This window comes from Natator depressus, chromosome 10, assembly GCF_965152275.1.
Source record: "Natator depressus isolate rNatDep1 chromosome 10, rNatDep2.hap1, whole genome shotgun sequence".
Taxonomy (NCBI): Eukaryota; Metazoa; Chordata; order Testudines; family Cheloniidae; genus Natator; species Natator depressus.
Genome location: NC_134243.1, coordinates 68265194 through 68282737, shown reverse-complemented (window position 1 = coordinate 68282737; position 17544 = coordinate 68265194). Strand labels below are relative to the sequence as shown.

General features: G+C 42.5%; 1 protein-coding gene across 1 annotated transcript in view; it reads right to left on the bottom strand.

The window, feature by feature from the left end:
• The window catches only part of MTHFS (methenyltetrahydrofolate synthetase), a 32004-nt gene that overhangs the window by 9218 nt on the left and 5242 nt on the right, over nt 1-17544 (bottom strand). The window lies entirely within an intron of this gene.

The window sequence follows — 17544 nt, the reverse complement described above, 5'->3', positions numbered from 1 at the left end:
CTTAGCAATTGGCTGAACAAGAAGTAGGACTGAGTGCACTTGTAGGCTCTGAAGGTTTACATTGTTTTGTTCTGAGTGCAGTTATGTAACAAAACAAAAATCTTCATTTGTAAATTGCACTTTCACAGCAAAGAGATTGCACTACAGTACTTATATGAGGTGAATTGAAAAATACTATTTCTTTAGGTTATCATTTTTACAGTGCAAATATTTATCATCAAAAATAATATACAATTTGATTTCAATTAAAACACAGAATACAGTATCTATGAAAATGTAGAAAAACATCCAATATATTAAATAAATTTCAATTGGTATTCTATTGTTTAACAATGTGATTACAACTGTGATTAATTGTGATTACTTTTTTTTAGTTAATTGTGTGAGTTAACTGCAATTAATTGACAGCTCTAATTCTTGTATCCGTACAAAGGGCCTTGCAGCTTGTGTAATATTTATTTGTTATACAGCGCTTTCAATCCCTAGATCACACATTGATTTGGTAGCATTTGCCACCCACTTTCATAGCTGTGAATGACTGCAGATCAATGGAGAATCGAGCCCAGAGAGCATCATTTACTTTTGTGTTTAAGCCATCCTCCTGGAAAGATATTCTCTCTCCATAGAATGGACACCATAAGCAACAGGAGACCAGTTTATGTGCCTGCCTTTCCAACACCATTCACTGCTGACTGCTTTTCAAAACCTATCCAACATCAGGGAATGAAAAGTTTCTTTGATCTCCGAGTTATGCAGCTCAGCTGGGTGGCAGATCACAGAAATAAAAATATCTACATTTTATTTTTTTGTAAAAATTCACTTTTCAAACAGGGAAAAAACTCTAACTGCTTTCTGCCTACAGTTCTATTCTGATTGCATAGAAACAAAAGTTAACACACTCAATTGCCTTTAACATTAAAGATATCCATCCTGGTGGCATACAAAACACAGAAACGGGTACCAGCAGCTGGAGATAGAACTTTCCCAAGCTAAGCAAGCCCTAATACTAAAGGCTAAGGGCTTGCAAAGGCTCTATCTATGCACCTCATCACATATTGAAATTCTTTATTTCCTTCTAAAAATAATCTCTCTCTAAATTTTAGCATAAGATTCATTTAAACATGGGTAAAATTTTCAAAAACATGTAAGGCCCAGATCCTAAAAGATATTCAATGGGAGTTAGGAGGTAACTTTGAGAATCTGGGACTCAGTGACTTAGGGGACTACGACTGGATTTGCAGAAGTGCCATTGAAAGTCCATTGGAGTTAGGCACTTTACCTTGCTTAGGCACTTTTGAAAATCCCATTCTACGACTCATTTTCAAAAAATTACTTAGTCATTTAGGAACCCATTGACTTTCAATGAAACTTAGGATCCTAACTGCCTGAAACACTTTTGAAAATGAGACTTAGCCTCCTAAATCACCAATGTGCTTTTCAAAATTTTACCCAAGATAAACCCATTCAACAGCATCCCCCAGTTGTGACAAATGGATGGAAGTGGGAAATACACAAAGTGCTACACAGTCACTAGACATGGGGCCAGATTTCCAGCAGTACTTAGTAGCTGTCACTATGGCTCTTTTAGACAGGATGCTGAACTCTTTAAAATCTATCTTCTAAAACTTGGCTGCTTATTTTGGTGCCTAACTGGAAGCAGAGCTCTTTTGAACACCTGACCCAAGACATCATTTGTACTGACATCCAGGGGATGAAGTTTAGATCATTTGTTATGGATTGGAGGATCCAGCCATGGGTACTAATGATGTGAGTAATCTAGGAGTGCCCTTTAATAGTGGGGTACTTCCTTTTGAGCCAATTAGGGCACACTCATGGTTATCACTTAACATCATTCCTCATTCACACACAAAGTTTACCGACATTTATTTGGAAGTTTCATTGGCTCAGAGACTCACTTGTCTCCAGTGCTGTGCTTTCCCATGCTAGCTTAGCCCCAGACTACCTTTGATATAAATTTTCCTAGCTCAGCCACTTGTCTGGTGGGGTTTTGGGGGAAGGACCTGGGTATGTGCCTGGGCATGACTGGGGGAAGGTGAGAGGCTTTTCTGGAGTATCTGTACTTCTGTTGACTGAGGTAAATTGCTACCTTCGATTAATGAAGTTAATTTATTTGTATATTAGTATTAATGCTTTTGGGTGGTTATTGCAAGTTTAATTATTGTCAGGGTGCTGGGAGCTTTTGTATGGGCATTCTTTTTTAATGTAAGGTCTTTAGGGCAGGGACTGTCTTTTTGTTCTGTGTTTGTACAGCACCTAGCACAATGGTGCCCAGCTCCACAAGTGGGACTGTTAGGTGCTACCACAATATAGATAATAGATAAGAATAATGGTATATCTAAATAAATAAATAATTTGATAAGTAGGAGTGATGCTAGGCTGCGGGGCCTTTTCCCTGCATGGTCGGGATGGGGCCAGCACAGCTGCTGCAGTTGTTAATAACACTAATACTTCAGCTCTAAAGTTTAGAAAAGTCCTGATCTTTTGTGGAAATCTTTGAATTCAAAATCAGAGTCTTGGTCATTGCAGAGGTTGCACTATCTGAGATGACGCGTGTAAATGAGAAACCTGCTCACTATAGGGCCTAATCCTGAGCATGTTGAGATCAACAGGAACAAGTCCACAATCCTGAGCTGGGAACATGGTCCCAGAATTGTAGGGCTCAGTTTCAGAGACAACCATCTGTCTGCCCTTCTGGCTAAATGGTAGGGAGGAAATAAAAACAGCTAAAGCAATCAGTACTGAGAGCAAACTTGAAGGACCCTGACTGTGGGAAACCTATAGCTATGCTGCACTTTTCCAAATCATTGTGTCTGGAACCCCTGCCCTGTAGTATACATATTTAACAGTGGGAGATGTATTGTTTTATCAATCTGCCCTGATCTAATGAGAAAGGAGACAAAAACATTGCCCTTTGCTGCAATTAATAAGCTATTTGGAAAAGTTATTCATCCAGAACCAATTATGCTGACATTTACCAATAATGCAAGTGATTACACAAACACCAGCAATTATGTATCTCAACTCCCCCCAGCCAGTCTGCTAAAAAGCAGAAAGAATCCCCTGAACAGAAAGAAAATTCATATCTAATAACTCATGTTAGCTCACACAGTCAAGCCCTTGAAAATCAATACCCATCACTCAGCAAAAATTCACACCTCCTTGGAAATAGTAACCTAAAGCACAAAGGGCCAGATCCTCGGCTAGGGTAAATCCGCATAGCTCCACACTGTCTCCACTTTGCTGGGCTGAGATAATGAACTACATGTGAGACACAACAAACAAGTTACCTACGTGAGAAAAATCATTGATTCTTTTTCTGCCATTTTAGGTATTTGCTGGGGGGATTTTAAGCCGCTTCTCATGTAGACATTTCTATAGTTCTCACTGCCATACTTCCCTTACAATCTCAAACACCTTTGTATTATGGGACTAAACTTCAGATCTGATTTTATTTGAAAAAATCAACTACCATAGCTAATTTTAAATGGTGACTATTTAAATGCCTTTCCCTCCAGATGTGTGATATGCAGTGAATGTTTTTAACAATGCAGTATTCCAGGCACCTTGGCAGCATTTATTTTGTTTATTAATAATGATGCTAATTATTCTAATTATTGATGTCCATTTATTTCTTTGGAATGAGGTCCCAAGAGAGACTACCATTTATTCAACACATGCCAGGGTATCAATTCAAGGGTATCCATTCAAAACGAACTGCTAGATTAGGGTTCCCACCACTGTATTTCAAAAATATGGCACAGACCTCAGTCTTCCCTTGAGCCTCTAGGGGTGTGTCCCATCTCCTCCCCAGTCCTTCCTAGGCGTTCTCTCTCTCCAGCATTGGGTGCCGCAGAGAACCCAGGACCTCAGGCAAGTACCAGGAACTGAGCTGGAGGCTGCAGTGGCTGGTCTTTGCCTGCTGCTGAAAGAAGGGGTGGGGTGTGGACTAGAGGAAGGCAGAACCTGGAGGCAGCTACGCCCACAATCTTCAGGGGCACGGTTTCAGATTTCAGTGGGAAGGGTAACTTGCAGCAGTGGTCTGGAGACAGAGGGGCGGTAGGCCAGATCTGAGTGGTGGTGTGACCTGGGGCGTCACGTCAAGTTGCCAATCAGCAGCACTTTGCAAAGTGAAGTGCTGCTCCTTGCTGGATTTCAGATGCTGGAGCAACACTCTGGACCAGTATGACAGTACTACGATCCTGGTTGAAATATGAGATAAAAGGCACGCCATACTGATTTTTAGTATGGACAGTTTTCTATTTAAACGAGGGATGTCCCTTATAATAAAAGGACAATTGGCAACCTCATGTTAGATAGTGAGACCCCCAATGCAACAAATCATCCCTAGTGAGTAAGGGCCTCCTTCTGAAGACCATTGAAGTCAATCGGCTGTGGATCAGGCCCTAAAGCACACGTTTAAGTCCCAGTGACTTTATTAGGACTTAAGTACATACTCAAATGCATTGCTGAATTGGGGCCTATCAGAGTAGAAAATACTAGATAACTAATTCCTCCCTCTACTCTCCATGTGAATCCCAGTACTCTCTTGATCAGTTTATTGGCACTTGATTTATTTATAATGTTAAGCAGCATCCTGAGTTTTAAAGGGCTAAAACCAAAATTCTTTCTTAAGCACTCCAGCCCAGCCCTTCCTCCAGCACAAAAGCCCGAGTCACTGCACTGTATGCTGAGAAGTTCTTTGGAGCCTGGAGAAGAGCTCCTTACCACCACAGTGCAGGATGATTCTGCTGCTGCTTCGGAAACACTGCTCCAGACCTCAAGGCCAGAACAGGCTCTGTGGTGCCTGTGCATCACTCCTCCTGCAGAAGGGATGGCCAATGAATTCACATCACAGCAGGTTCACAATCCTTGCTACAGCTGCTTCCTTGGCCCACCTCACTGCCAAGTCCCCACTGCACAGGGAGTTCCGACAGAGCTGGGCTCCACAGCTCACAAGATGTGCTCCCTTGGAGCCCCTGCCCCCCAGCAGTGGAATCACACTGGTTACACTGCAGGCAATGCCTTGTGCATGTCCACAAGAGGTGGTGGTGACCTGTGTTGATATATTCTCTGTGCAATACCATTCACTCAGAAAAATCCCAGTGGAATACTGTCCCTTTATACATTAAGATCCCCCAAAAGTATATCCATCCAATACAATGACTCAGAGTAAGTTAAATATTTTTTGTTATTACTTGAATAAAATATTTTGCAGAAAACAGAATCATCAGTGGACTCAACAAACAGGTATTGAGCAACTCATCATTTATCCGTCTACTCATCCATGTCAATGTTTTGTGTCAGCATGAAACATTAGTCTTCACAATTCACACCTGTCCTGCTGAACTATGGCTTACTAAAATATTTACACCTCTCCTTGAGAAACTACATGATCCCCATCAGTCATACAGGTTTAAAACAGATGAGTGGCAGTAATTCTTTCATTAATAAAGTTGCAAAATACACTAATGCTCTTTGCTCAGCTTTTATTCCAATATCCTGAGATACAAATAAACAGTCTCATTCCATTTTTATTCCCTTTTTAAAAAATACATTCTTGTAAATTTAGTACCTAAGAATGGGAGAGGCTTACAGCAGTGGCTGGAGCCAGATATGGAGTACATGTCCGCACTGCACAGACATTCCTACTAGCTTCACCAATAAATATCCTTTCATTTACAATCATGGCCTCTGGTGGCATCACTTTAAGACTTGAGCCAAAACTGTAGCTGGTTTCACAATATGAAAAAGAGTATGTCAGGGATCAGACTGAAACCATCACATGCTGCCTTTCACTTGTGATTTAAGCTATATGTTAGCTCAGGTTTAAAGTTTAGTACGTCCCCTTTTCAGAATTTGCTAGGAGAAATGCAATTTAATTAGGGTGGTTCTTTGAAGTATTTTCATAAAATATATTATGTAAGCAAAGCATATAAGCCACATTCCTCACTTAAAGCCATTTAAAACACTCTCTGGTTTTGCAAGTCCGAAGTAAAAGAAATAATTGCTTAGAAAGGCTCTCGTTATCTGCCTTAATACTTCCTTCTTTGACAGGTGAGTTATTTGCTCCCATAATCCCTATTCCTGAGCAAAGAGGCTAGAATAACTTGACTGGGAAAACACAGATAGTGAAAGCTTTCTGGCGTTAAGGGGTTGCACCTGGGTCAAAATGCAAAGTTAAGACAGCAAAATACAGAGCACTTGCTAAGGAGCCAAAAGGAGGAGGACAAATCTGTGCAAGAGCAACTTTGCAACATGTTGATACCTTTTGTTAGATCAGCAAATGCTAGTCACAAAGCTTCTGCTTTAAAGAAACTTGCAACAGCACTGGCATTTGAAGTGTTCATGCCAGGATGGACCTTATACTTGTAAAACAGTATAAAAATATGAGGATTTTAGGCTTGGTCTACACTGCAAACTTATTTCTGTATTACTGTCACGCTCAGAGGTGTGAAAAATCCATACCCCTGAGCGACACAGTTATACCGACCGAACTCCTGGTATAGACAGCACTATGTAGATAAGAGGTCTTCTCCTGTTGACACAGCTACTGCCTCTTGGGGAGGTGGAGTACCTACGCTGACAGGAGAAGCATAGGTAACGTCTTCATTAAGTACTGCTGCTGCACCTCTGCAGTGCTGTATGGGGGAACAAGCCCCCAGTGTACATGACATTTTCAGATCTTATTATTCTGCTTCTCTGTATTGTTATTATCTGTACACTTTAAACGGAAATATGACAAATTAAAAAAAATCCCCAAACTATCCACTATTTATAACAGATTATGCAGTGTTACTATCAATATTTCTACTCCATTGCTGGAGCAACTAAATTGTCTGTGAAATATAAACCATTAAGATGTAAGCCATTAATTTCTTCTTTGATGCATAAACATAACTCCCCTAAAGAGTTAGTCCAAGGATAGAAAGGTTAGGAAAGTTTATATGGCAAGTTTATTGTGCATGTAATCAGCAGGTGACTGCACCACTGCCATCTGTGTCAGACATGTTTTATCATCACAATGACTCTGAGAATGGCTGCTTTCTCCCACTATATTTCTTACACACAAGCCCTGTACAGACAACCAGCTTTATAAAAAAGACCACACCTAGAATCCCAGCACCCACTCCGTGATCGCTCATTATTTTAGACATTAGGTTGGAACATTTGCTCTCCCCTGTGTGTGACTGCAATGCCTAAACAAGATTTTAATTATAGGAGACAGCAAAAATGACACTAGCTCAGGCTACTAAATCTGTAGAATCCTGACACCTGCTGGTAAAGGGAAATCATTGCATCAGTTCAGAGCACGAAAGTGCTGGCTTGATGGGTCTTCACATCACAAATACTCAAAATAATTAGAGTCAGCACAAGCTGGAATTGTTGAACCAGAATGTGATGCTCACGCTGAGTTATATCCTTACTCACATTATGAAGCAGCAGGAGAACCATCCCGCACTCTGGCGCTGAGGAGTCCTCCTTCTCCAGGCTCCAAGGTACTTCCCAGTGTACATAATGAGGAGGTCCTGTGAGTTAACTGTATTACAAACTGGTCCACTGTTAGTCATCTCACCAAAGAGGACGAGGATTAAATGGGCCAAGGAGGGAGATCTTCCCTCCCTAGAGATGGTCCATCCAAGATCAGGCTGAAGCACACTCTTGGGCAGCATGGAGACATATCCACTCCTATTGCCCATACTGTCTCTACTCTGTGGACAAAGAGAGGGGTACAGGCTCCAGTGCTGCCAATCCAGCTCTACATTTACTCCAAAAGTCATGAACAAAAATAATCTGTAGAATAAAAGCAATGAAGATAAAATCTCTCTCTCTAGTCTCACGGAGGTAGAAGATAATACTCGCACGTTCAAATTTTTCTCTTAAAACTCTGATGTATGTCTCGGGCCATAATCCAGAACAAATGCTAACCCGTTATTTGCTTTTGAAAGACTTCTGTATCTAGGAAACAGTACCAAGAAAATAACAGTGGTATTCTTCACACTGTAATAAAATTAGCCCTCTTTGAGACAAAACACTTCAGAGCCACTTACAGTGTATTTACAACCTGTTACTATGCCATTTCCCCTTTCCTTTACACTTCAATTAATTACAGAAGAAGTAATCTTTTCAGTTGTTTTGCTGAGTGAGAGACATTAACAAGGACATTTTATGCACGGAGAATAGTGATACAACACTTAAGTGTGATCAGAAGGAACAGCAACCTTTCAAAGAGTTAATGAACTTTACAAGAGTGAACAGCTTTAATATTCCAAATGCTTTTAGAACTTCAACAACACGCTGTTGGTTAGATGTGCTGTTAGAATTAAGCCATATTTTGTTCATATTCTACTGGCTACACTAAATGAGTTCAGAGTAAAGAAGTTTAAAACATTACAAAATGATGCCAATGAAATCCACCTGCTTTTGTACTTCAGCAGTTCATTTATTTATTACACTCCAAAGAAAGGGAAAGCAGAAGTGGTGAGGGAAAAGGGACTTTAGTATCATATGTGTTTCTGAGCACAAGAAGAGCTAAGGGCACAACTAAAAGTGCACATAAAAATCCAGAGGAGTGGGTGCTGATTGTTACTAAACAGGTTCAGGTAGCTGCTAGAACAGGGGTGGGCAAACTATGGCCCAGGGGCCGCATCCAGCCCTTTAGACGTTTTAATCCGGTTCTTGAGCTTTTGCTGTGGAGCAGGGTCCAGGGCTTTCCCCGCTCCGGCACTCCAGCTGGGGAGCATGGTCAGGAGCTTGCCCCGTTCCGCGCAGCTCCTGGAAGCAGCAGTATGTCCTCCCTCCAGCTCCTACATGTAGGGGCAGCCAGGGGGCTCCACACGCTGCCCCAACCCAAGCGCTGCCGCCGCAGCTCCCATTGGCTAGGAACTGCGGCCAATGGGAGGTGCAGGGGCAGCGCCTGCGGACGGGGCAGCGCCTCCACGTAGGAGCTGGAGTGGGGACATGCCACTGCTTCCAGGAGCTGCTTGAGGTAAGCGCCACCTGGAGCCTGCACCCCGACCCCCTCCTGTGCCCCAACCTCCTACCCCAGCCCTGATCCCCCCTCCCACCCTCCAAACCCCTCGGTCCCAGCCCGGGAGCACCCTCCTGCACCCCCAACCCCAGCCCCAGCCCCACCCAGAGCCCGCACCCCAACCTCCTGCTCCAGCCCAGAGCCTCCTCCTGCACCCTGAACTCCTCATTTCTGGTCCCACCCCAGAGCCTGCACCCTGAGCCGGAGCCCTCACCCCCTCCCACACCCCAGCCCCCAGTTCCATGAGCATTCATGGCCCGCTATACAATTTCCATACCCAGATGGGGCCCTTGGGTCAAGTTTGCCCACCCCTGTGCTAGAAGCTAGTGAAGAAGCCAGATCAACAGCAGGCAACTCTGTATGACTCTCATGTCCTCAGTCCAGGAGCCAGCTGGTGGAATGTCATATTAGGAGGTGGTAGAAGTCCCCATCACTCAGCCAAAGGATGGAAAACAAAAGAAGGCCAGTGGGACATGGCTGCTGTCATGGCTGGGTCTCAAACCTGTACTGTTTTGGCTACAGGTGTTATTCCAGCCTTACCCATTAGGAAAGCTCGAGCCAAGCTAGTGCAAGTCTGTCTACCCAGGCTGGGAGGCTCACTCCCAGCTCCAATGTAGACATACCTTATAACAAATAATGTATTTTATGGACCTAGAGGATATGGAGGGTAGTTTTTGTAACAACTCAGGAAAAAGACCTGGGCATCCATGTGGACTGCTCCGTGGGCAGAAGATGTCAGAAAACAAACATTAGGGTGTATACAGAAATAGAAAAGAAATAATACTGAAAATATTACACAGCCATTACATAAATCAAATTACATATACCTTTGCCTCAGATACTGGATTCCATTCTGGTCACCCTCTCTTTAAAAGGAGATAGCAGAAATAGAAGGCGTTCAGAGACCAGTGGGAAGAAATATCAGTGGCCCAGAGAAGACGGTTATGAAAAGAGACTGGAAAGACTGGGATGGTTTAATTTAGAGAGGAAACAAATACAAGGTGATATGATAGAGCTTTAAAAGAACAACTAATAGTATAGAGAAGGTAAATCAGGTGGTCATAGTTACCCTCTCATAATACAAGGACAGTAGGCCAGTTGATGAAATTGAAAGGTAGCAAATTTAAAATTGATACAAGGAAATATATTTTTACATTACACATAATTAACCTGTGGAACTCATTGCCACCAGGTAAGATTAAGACAAAAAGCTAACTACAATTCCGAAAAGGATTAGATTCTTATAATAATGATGAGAGCAAAAGAAAAGAAAGAAAGAAAATATGGACACATTATTACATAGCTACACACTCAGGGATTTCTTGCACCTTTCACTGAAGTAAGTATTTGATATTAGACACTGTCAGAAACAGGTTACTGAACAAGATGCAACACTGGTCTTATCGAGGATGGCAATTCCTATGTTACAAGGGAGGAAGAATCATCTCTTCACCAAAGAAGTCAACACCAGAATGTTAACAACTCACTAGAACTGAACTGACTCTTCTATGCAACAATACATTATGGCTCATTGTCTTCAAGTAGAAGTTCAATCCAAACTTTAAATCATTTCATTAAAAAATAAATTACATTAAGAGCTAAGATTCAATTTTCAATTTGGTTTCATGCCATGGTCTCAGCTTTTCTTTTTATGACCATTCTAAAGAGATTTCAAATTATAATCTATCTCTTGACATATATTGTACTGTAAGTTTTAATCAAGTCTCCCCAAAGAGAAGACAATCTACTAGTACCCTCAATCACTTTAAAATCTTGTTTGGAGCCTTCTGTTTTCCCACTATGCAGTAATATTTAACATCATTGCTTCCAACATATGTACATTCCATTCATCTGACATTCAGAACATATCTTCTTTCAGTCTGTCTCAGTAACCCCCAGAGTATTGTATGCAATGTGTCTTATTTCAGAATGCCTAACACAGTTTTATAAGCTACCATCATATTTTCATGTATAGCTATTGAACAACTAGTGTGTCTGAAGTGACATATAAGACATTTACTTTACTTTCAGTTATACTATTTTCCTCTTATATTGTTTTCTATTTCTAAACTCCTTTATATGTCTCATATTTCCAAGTTCTCTTATTCCTGGTGCACTGTTTTTAAAATTCAGCCTCTTATCTTTTTTAAAATGCCAGCTTTCTTTTGTAGCCGTATGTTTCATGTGATCCTCTCAAGAACATATTGCCAATCCATATGTCCCAACACTAAAGGCTCTATATATTTTTAAGTTGTTAAGAATTCTGAGTTGACTATAGCTCCCAAAGTCCTACGTGCAGTGAGTGCAACATAAATAAATAGTAGGACTTTAAAGGTGACTAAAACAGAGTATTTCCAGCTAAAAATATTTCCGCAAGGTAGTTCCCAATGGAAAACTTTGAAATGGGGCTAATGCTCCCTCAGTAACAATTTCAAAGTACTTACCAGTGGGTTGCTGCAATTGTAAATTGAAAGTATCCATTTTCCTTTCAATGGGATCATGCTAACTGGTGTAAGCAGCTCTATGCAACCCTAATGCATCCCCAGAGCAGGTCCATCCTGCGCACTGAATTAGACAGGAGTTGTGTGTTAAAAATAGTAAGTTATCATGTAATTAAAGACTGAATCATAACGCAGACTCACAAGGGGGCTGACCTTTGACTTTGCCACTGTTGCACCTTCGCTCGTTTTATTGCTTAGTACACCGGACCCTCGCTAGAATGCACGTCTACATAATGCAAATTCTGATATAACGCGGTCGCGGCCATGAATCCCAATTTTAAGTACAGCACAGTACAATTTTTTTTGAGTACAGGCGCGATAAATCGACCGCTGAGAGCTCTCCTGTCGACTCTAGTACGCCACCAGAACGAGGAGTGTAAGTGCAGTCGACAAGAGAGCATCAGCTATTCCCATAGCTGAACTTGCGTATCTTAGATCGACCCCGCGCAGTAGTGTAGACAAGCCCTAAGACGATTGCTGTAGGCCTAGAATGCCATACAAATGTAATGTAATAAAAATTTACAGGTACAGTACTGTATTTATCTTTAGAAAGATGTCAAAAACGTCGGGCAAAAGGAAGGCTTACTCAGTGCAGGAGAAATTGGATGCTATCAAACGACTTAGAAATGGCGAAACCCAGGCAAAGATTAGCCATGATACTGGCATTAACGAGTCCACCTTTCGTGGATGGCTAAAGAATGCTGACAAGCTCGGAACTTACATTCCTAACCTGGATGAAGAGCACGGCATTCAAAGAAAACGAGCCCATTTATCGAATGCTGCTGATCTTGATTCTGTGGTGTACATGTGGTTTGTGCAAGAACAGCAGAAAGGCATTCTGATCTCTAGTCTGCTAAAAGCCATGCAAGTGAAAAATTCGACTGGGAACTTAATGGTGAATTCAGGAATTTTAAGGCGAGTTCTGGTTGGCTATGGCGATTTCAGAAAAGACACGGAATCTCTCAGATTGCAGTTTCGGGATAAAAACGCTCTGCTGATGACGACGATGCGCAATCGTACCCTGCGAAGCTGAGGGAAATTTTACAGGCAGAGGATTACTCGGAGGAACAGGTTTACAATGCAGACGAAACAGGAATTTATTATAAAGTGTTGTCCGATAAAACCCTGGCTGTCGGAACAGATGAACATAAGAAAGAAGGATATAAACAGGCAAAAGATCGCCTTACTTTATTGTTTTGTGTGAATGCAATAGGCAAGCATAAATTAAAACCACTGTGCATTGGAAAGTCTTGCATGCCTTGGTGCTTTCATCACGTAAATGTGAATTGCCTGCCGTTTTCGTACAAGAACTTCAGAACCTCCTGGATGACAAGAGAGATTTCTGAACAATGGTTCTTCACCAAATTGGTCCCTTCTATGCGAAAGCATTTGTGGGCAAAACGCTTAAAAGAAAAGGCTGTTCTTTTGCTACACAACTGCCCAGCACATCCTCCAGCCGAAAGACTCAGAACCTGTGACAGTAAAATATGGGTTGTATACTTACCTAAAAACATGACTTCCAAAATCCAGCCACTTGATCAAGGTGTTATCGCCATTTTTAAGCTGCACTATCAACGGAACTTGGTACGACACATGATAGAAAGCGAGTTGTCTGTCACCGATTTTCTGATGAAGTTGACTATAAAAGACTTCTTTTACATTGGCGGCGATTCCTGGAATTTATTACATGCTGAAACAATAAACCGCTGTTGGATGGTGGGACTGAGAGAGTCGTTTGGCCACCCGCTCCTGGAAGAAAATGAAGAAAGCAGATCAGTCTGACGAGGAATTCGACTTCAAGGGATTTACAGAGGAGGAAGTTGGAAGAACAGACATGGAGTAAATGCAGGAGCTGTGCCCGCAACTGTCCGCGCTCAGGGTAACCATTCTGCCACAAAATATTTGAGTCCTGGATAAGAGGCAACGATGAAGCAGAAGAATTTTGTCCTGTTGCTGAAAGTCTAACAGATGACCAAATTCTTCAGGCAGTACGACCAAACAACATTCCAGAAGCTGAAGAATTGGCCTTCGCCGTGGAAGAAGAAGAGCAAGATGAAGTGGACGTCGTTCCAACGTCAACTGCGACCGTAGCCGGCTTAGAGACTGCTTTGAGATGGTTCAAGACGCAAGACGTTGAGCCTATAAAAATTATGCAGCTACGTAGCCTTTTGCAGTTTGCTAAGCTGAAGCAGCACAGCAGCAAGAAGCAAAAGCAACTCAACGACTTTTTTAAGAAAAACTAGACTAGTTTATTGTAATGTCTACTTTAAATCTCGAATAAAGCAACACTTTTTTTCTCATTTATTGTTTCCTTCAAGTAGGAGTTTATTTTCTAAGGTTTTCTATACTTTATGGATGTGACATTTACTGTACATAGGAATTTCATTTTAACGCAGTCCCCGCTATAACGCGGTACTTGGCATGGATCCCAAATCCTGCGTTCTAGCAGGGGTCCGGTGTATCTAGAAAGGCCAACAGAAAGCAACATTGTAAACGACAAATGACCTGTGTCATTTTTACATGGTAGAGAGGATGAAAGACTTCCTCTTAGAGAAATTGTCTTGATCTATTTTTACATCAATAATGTGTGTAATGCTGTGCACGGCCAAAATGAAAATGGAAAATCCTGATCTAACAGAGAAAGGACTATAATTAAAGGGAGTATCTATCTGTTAGAACAGGGGTGGGCAAACGTTTTGGCCTGAGGGCCACATCGGGGTTCCGAAACTGTATGGAGGGCCAGGTAGGGAAGGCTGTGCCTCCCCAAACAGCCTGGCCCCCGCTCCCTATCTGCCCCCTCGCACTTCCCGCCCCCTGACTGCCCCCCTCAGAATCCCCACCCCATCCAACCCCCTGCCCCTTGTCCCCTGACTGCCGCCTCCCAGGACCCCCTGCCCCTAACTGCCCCCCTGGGACCTCACCCCCTATCCAACCCCTCCCTGCTCCCTGTCCCCTGACTGCTCCAACCCCTATCCAGACCCCCGCCCCCTGACAGGCCCACCGGAACTCCCATGCCTATCCAACCGCTCCCTGCTCCCTCTCCCCTGATTGCCCCCCGGGCACCCTACCCCTTATCCAACCCCCTGCTCCCCACCCCCTTACCATGCCACTCAGAGCACCAGGACTGGCAGCCGTGCTGCCCGGCTGGAGCCAGCCACACAGCCACGCAGTCTAGAGCACCAGGGCAGGCCGGTGGCTCTCGCAGCCGCGCTGCTCAGCAGAAGCTCACAGCCCCACCACCCAGAGTGCTGGCAGCATGGTGAGCTGAGGCTGTGGGGGAGGGGGAACAGCAGGGGAGGCGCCGGGGGCTAGCCTCCCCGGCCAGGAGCTCAAGGGCCGGGCAGAACAGTTCCATGGGCCGTAGTTTGCCCACCTCTGTGTTAGAACCTGGAATGCATACCCAAGGTTTAACAACACCATGCATAGAATAGATACCCTCCTTAAGAGTCAGACTTGTGAGAAACAAAGAAGTTTTACGGATAGTCTAGATCTGAGCTTTGTGTTTTGTCATGTATAAATGAATATAGTCAGTGGTGACATAACTTATTTGTGTACCTGCAAGATATTTCATGGAAAATAAATTGCAATATATGCAAGCAATGGGAACTTTACTATTAAAACACCATGTTATCTACTTATAATAATGTAAATACCATGCATCACTACAGTATTTGATCACATCATGGAGATAAAGGATTCAGACATTCATAATTACAATGGATGATAAGGATGGTAACAAAGCAGTTTGGCATTCCTGCAAATGGACCAAAGTTTCATAAATATGGCAACACGCATAATAAAAATATGGCAACAACTTTTTGCATAGGTTCTGTATGTTTTTCTGTTAGGAATAGTCTGTCTACTTCGTGTCTCATCATGCAATAGCCTCAAAGACCCTAAATGCACTTTCTAACCTTTCAAAAGCTATTCAGGGGAAGAGGAAGGAGGTCTCACTTCCAGTCTCTGAACAGGATAACCCCTGAACTCATCTAAAGATACCACAAATAGATAATAATAAGGTTCCATACATGAAGATTGAGGAGGAAAACTCCACCCCCTTAACCCAGGACCAAAACATGTTTTGTCATGCACGCACGCACACACACACCAGTCATTATTACAGAGAGCTGAAACTTGGGAACATTTTTTCCTAACTCTTTAATTCAAACTTCCATCAAAACATTGAAATTTGAAAAACTCTGTCCAGCTTTAGCTGCTATTCCAGCCCCTCTGGCACTACCTGAAGTGGGAGGTACAGGATCCATGTAAACTTGCCTCCCCGGGATGCCCTATTGCAGACTTCTGTGCCAGGCTCCTTCCACAGTGCACAAGAGCTACAGTGGTCCTACATTACCCCTCCTTGCCATTCTCCTCCCCCCAACTGTAGTTGAGTTTTGCCCTATGATTTTCCTGTTTTCTCATTTTGATCTCTAACTTAGGCTTGTTAAATGCAACTAACTATAGTTCACATGTAGTAAGTTGTCTCTTATGGCTGAACTAAGCTTAACTAAATAAAATGTTAGACATTTTAAAAGCCACCTTTCAAGGCCTCAAACCTGCTGATTAATGATTTACAGAATTTCATGTAAGACAGACAACAGGAAAGGAAGTAACAACAAAAAATGCTGGATACAGGGGAAAGAAAGAATGACCATAGGAGGCAAATGAAATCACCTGCCATCTAACGTGAATATAGAGAATTCTAAAGTGAGAAGGATGGACAAAAGAGAAGAAATTAACAAGTCAATCAACTGAAGCAAAATAAAGTGAAAATGCTAATAGATGGAGACTTAATACTGGTGCTAATGCTGATAACACTAAATGACTAAAGAGAATTCCCATGAAAGAAAACTAATGCTTCTGGGAAAAGAACATGCTAATAAGAAACATTTAAAATCCAGTTAAACTGAATTGGTTTGAATTGCTGCAGTATCCAACTTACAGGAGCTGTTGGCAACTTCACCCAGTGTGTGCAATCTGGTAAGTCTCTGTATAGGTGAGCAACTCTCAGGCCTTGTCTACACTGGCAAGTTTCTGTGCAGTAAAGCAGCTTTCTGTGGTGTAACTCCCGAGGTGTACATACTGCCAAGCCACTTTGTGCGCAGAAACTCCTCAGTTGCAGCGTTGCAAAAAAAACACCTTGACAAGAGTCAGAAGCCTTACAGCACAGAGGCTCCAGCGTTGTATTGGCAGTGTAAACACATTACAGCACAGAAAGCAATCAACTGGCCTCCGGAAGTGTCCCATAATCCCTCAAGTGACCACTCTGCTCATTGTTTTGAACTCGGCGAGCTGCCATGAAGGCATGCATCCCTCCACTTTCAAAGCTCTGTTTCTGACTGCCCTTGAAAAGCAGCTGGCAACATAGTAGGATGCCCATGGAACAATGTGGTTGGGAAACCAATATCATGTGACACTGTGCCTGCCCCATGAGGCATTGCAAATCCTTCCCAAAGCACCCTGCGGCCAGTTGCACAATGCACTGCTCTCTTTGCCGTTGCAAGAGCTGCTAATGTGGATGGGCCCCACCGTCACAAGGAGCACAGTGTGGACACGCAACAGTGGTTTAATTCCAGCGCTTTAATAAAAGTGGCATAACTTGTTGCGCAGAAACTCACCACTGTAAACGTACCCTCAGAATCAGGTTTCTCACATGAATTCAGCATTTGCTTTCCATTAATATTCTTAAATATTTCTGCCAGTGAAGATGTTCACTGGAATATTTGCAGAAAGCAAACAAAGAAGGAATGTGAACGAAGGCAAAGCAAGTTTGTTTATAATTTGTGGGCAGTTGGAGAGGGTTGGATTGAAGAGCTGGATGTGGTGGGGTTTGATTTGGAGGTCAAATGGCAGTAAAATTAGTTTTCTACAGACTAGAATTTTTATATTGACTTATAAAACAGACTAACTTTTAGATCTTGTAAAGTGCCAAGAGCCTGAGGCTGAAATAAACAAACAAATGAAAATGTGAATGAATAATGACTGAAAATAATT